Below are 4,425 nucleotides of genomic sequence, written 5' to 3' on the forward strand. Positions count from 1 at the left end.
GGCCCGCGGGGCTCAATCAGGAGGACCAGAATTTTCGCGATGACGCTGGGAGAGGGAGTTGAGTCCAGTCCCAGCCACCCCGCTTCCCAAGCACCATGCACTCAGAGAGAATACGCTGTTATTTTCTATTCCTTTTAAAGGTAGCTTCATGGGAAACCAACCAACCAACGAAATCAAGCAAAGATTAGGTTGCCTGGGGAGAAAACACAGCTGTGATGGCCAAGACAAGTTACTGCATAGTGAGCACTGAGGTCCACAAAGGAGCTGATGCTCACACATGCAACCAAGCGCAACGTGCAGCCAAACGCAGCACCAGGTTCTGGTCTCGACTAATCTAGTCTATGCTATTATATTACACTTTCTACAGAAAACTTCAGTGAAGAAGTAGAAATCTAAATAACCTGAAAGGAAACTGAAGTATTGAAGCGAATGGGACTGGTCCAGGTTGGAAATCAATACAGGACTTGTTTGTGATGGTTTTGGCTGCAGTTGGAGAAGTGTCCCTCACCTCATGATCTCCCTCCCTTTTGTGCTAGTGAGTTTTCCAGTACGTGTCTGAGTCCAATCTCACTCAAAGTCTCCCTTGTCCCAGGGTCACACCATGAAAATAAGTGGCAGCTGTGTCAATTTAAGGTGCCTCACTGCTCCAGCTGGCACACAAGCTGGAGGGACCCATGGCAGCCGAGGTGAGCTGCAGGTCACCTCCTCTACCTACCTCCTTCACCCAGGGGCTTCGGGGTAATGAGTTTGGGGCAGTGGATTAGACAGATCAGAGATATTTTCCCCTCTAAAGCATTTCCTGTCTTTAAGCATTAAATAAGTTCCCAGGTGTGGAATTTCTCCTTCACCTCTATTTCCCAGTGGGTTTTACATTATCACCTTGCTGAATACATTATGATAAAGTTTCAGGATCTTTTTGTAATAGTGCACCTGTCACCTCCCACTAAGTACGTTCAAACGAAAGAGCTGGCTAAAGGTTTACGATGGTCCCAGTGGAGCAGCACACATAACACATGCTGTGCATTGCAGATAACAGGAGAAAAATACAAAATTATTGGGCTGTAATTTTATTATCGGCCCTCAACACCCTGAACAGACCGCGCTGGCTGTTTTCAGTAGACTACCTGATGGTGAAGACTGACATTTTATTTGCTGTGAGGGGAGGGAGATAAATACAGCTCTCTAGCAATTACACAAATTGTTTAAGAAAGAAAAAGACAACTTTCACCATAAACCTAGCACCACTGAAGGGAGTTTTGCTCTTAATTTCTGTGGAGTTAAGGTTTCACCCTGGGGATTTATAGTTACTGAATATGATCAAAGAAAAGAAAAAAATGTAACACTGCTTTGCATGCCTATAAATGACAAGCGCCAAATTTGAGTTGGCATTAGGCAGGGGACCCCAACCTTTCTTGGCCTGTAGGCAGCAACATTGATCAGTTAACATGCTCAGACAACATCATGCTTTGCTCCCCGAGTCAATCAAGATCCCAGCAGTGATTGTCATAAACATCAGAGAACCCTGCAGACAGCTCGTTACCATGTGCAAACATAGTTACCATGCAAAACATTAGAGAAATAAAGCTCCACAGTCAGCAGTGTAGCAAACAATGCAGTCAAAGGGGTTTTTTCCTCCACCCACACCCTAGCAATTCCCACCTCAGATGACCAGCAAGCAAATACTCCTTCAGAGATAATGATTACCATACTACAGTCTGTTATGGGACTATTCTCCGTTCCCCTTAAGCTGTCAGGTTGGATGCTGCTATCACTTTGTTATGCTGATCAGTTTTGCCATGTTTTCAGTAGGTCTTTTTCTTCTGTGTGTTTGTATCCACCTGTTGTAATTGTGTTCCCTCTACATGAGAAACTCCTCCATTACCAGTGAATACAAGGAAGTGTGGGAACTCGGTAGAAGCTTGTCACCCTTAAGCAGCATTGCACTTCAGATAATAATACCCTTCGTGGGGAGGGATCTCCAGCGTAAAGAGATGGTTTATGTACCATGATGCAGGAAGTAAGGATTTCTTTTCTATCTGCAAGGGAAGGTAAGGGGTTTGCTCCTCTATACCAGCAGTGAGTTACTGCTTTGCTTTCATCACCACACAGAGGCTCACAAGAGCGTAGCCCGAGTTTCACCCGGGCTTCTCACCCACCCGCTCTAGACAGATCACACCTGCACGCAAACTCTCTGTTGTCTTGATGTCTAGATGCAAAGACGTTGCATGTTCTTGTTTCCACTTGCTAGCTTACCAGAGAAAATGGATTATTATTTTTAATAACTCTATTCCTTCTAATTCTGAATCCCTCTTTTCTCGTGAATTTCTTTAGATTTTTTTTTCCCAGGAACTACGCTGTCATGGCCGTTGTCTAGACCCACACAGAACTCACATTACCAGTAACATGCATGCAGAAGAAATATGCCCTGAATTAAAATGCCATCATGTTTGTTCTGCTGTCTTTGTTAGAGCAAATTCTTTATCACATGAGACATTTGTGACCACTGAGAAGAGTGAATGATTCACAGAAGTCTTGTTGTCTGATAGCTGCCACCTCTTCCTCTGTCAACCTAGGTTATTTTTCCAGATATACTTCTATTAGAAATTAATTTGAATAATTTATACCATATTGAAATCATATATGATTGGATAACTGGAAGCAGAGTACTTATCATGGGAAAATGGTGCAATGATGGCTTGTTTTAATCAGGTAGTGACATCATTTTGAGTGAATATGCATAGTAGAATCAGAGCAGATATGTTTTTTGCTAACTCAACATTCGGTTTCTGCAACTGTCCATTCCTACTTGACTATTTCTTACAGAACGACATAGTTGTTGGGTTATTCAGGATACATTTAAGCACTCCATAGGATTCGTCATGAAGATGTGTCACTCTTGTGAAGCACAGAAGCCCTCTGCCTTCATTTAGAATGAGTGGTGATTAACCGCATGCTGGGTGAGACTCCTTGTGGAGAAGTCTTCAAGGAAACCCCTTTAGAAATTAAAATGACCCTCTTTAGAATGAGCTGGTAGTTTTCAGAACCCATCAAGTTCACCTTTGTCCCAAGTTGAAGGGGCTCCAAAGTGAAGTTATGCTCCAAAGTTGGTTATGCTCCATATAGATCACAACGGCCATGGAGGCTTTTATTTCCCATTACATTATTCATTCAGTAATCTCAAAGCATTTTGTGAATTTATATAATTTGTCTAAAGAGTTCAGCAACTATTACTTAGTTGTAGCAGGACAAAACCTCTAGCTGAACAAAATATGAGCAACTCGAAAAAGAACTTGCAGAAGGGTTCATACAGATTAGGCGTAGTTGCAGGGATGTAGTCATCTGGTATTAAATTACATTTGCATGGCTATTTGTACGTTATCTAAACCCACTCAATACCATACAGTTTAGGAAGAGGCCAAATCCTTTCAGCTGGCATAAATGATCATAGCCCCTCTACCTGGCTGAGTTACGGAGCCTGAGAAGATAGGCTATTGTATCCTTCCTGCCAGAAGGGTCCCTTGTGCAGAAAGGAGGCTGTAAACAAAGAGAGTTCGTGGCCTACGCCCCTGCCATAGGGAGCACCTCACATATAGCACAGGGGCACAGCTGGAACATGACACATCCTAACAGACTGATGGTCTGAGGACACTGGTCAGCTTCCCCTCCAGCTGGAACAGCATTAGCACTTGCTCTTACTTCCACAGAGTAGGTTTATAAAGCACTAGAGAGTATTGTAATGCCTGCTAGCAGCAGATTTGCTTTCTCCCCTCCCCAATTTTTAAAAGCCTACTCTCATAAAAAGAAACAATGAGGACTTCTTTGTTTACTTCCGTGAAATCTGAAGCTGACCACAGTATTCTCAGGAATGGAAAACGCAAGTCTAGCGTGCTCCCAAAAGCGTATTTCTGGATTTCTAGTCAGTGCTCAGTTTATAGTATGAGCTACTGTAATAAAGTTGCTTTTGCATGATGGCTAATTGCATTCTTCAGTGACACATGGCATGGGCTATACCATGTCACTGGTTATTCTGTTTATGGTTAACTGTATTTCAGCTGACATGGAAACTGTGTAAGTAACAAAAACATCTACTGGTTGACTTAGTGTGGTTCCTCCATTAATTCCTGCTCCTTAAGGGCCTGAAAGTTCACAGAATAAAATTCCACTGTCTCACCAGTTTCTGTATTAAATTCTGCTTTCTGCAGAAGCCTCAAAACGTGGTGTTAGGAGTGAAGCTATTTCCTCAAATGGTCTCTAAACCCACAGTTTTTAGTTTGCATCCTATAAATTCTGGCAAACTCCATGCAATAAAGAGTATTCTCTGTGGAATAGCTTTTCACCACCATTTACAGTAATATTTTCTGTCAATAAGCCCCTAAATTCATTTCACATAACTTTTTAATCACAGCCACTGGAAAAGGAGCTTGA

This window comes from Egretta garzetta, unplaced genomic scaffold (assembly GCF_000687185.1).
Source record: "Egretta garzetta isolate BGI_Z169 unplaced genomic scaffold, ASM68718v1 scaffold39, whole genome shotgun sequence".
Lineage (NCBI taxonomy): Eukaryota > Metazoa > Chordata > Aves > Pelecaniformes > Ardeidae > Egretta > Egretta garzetta.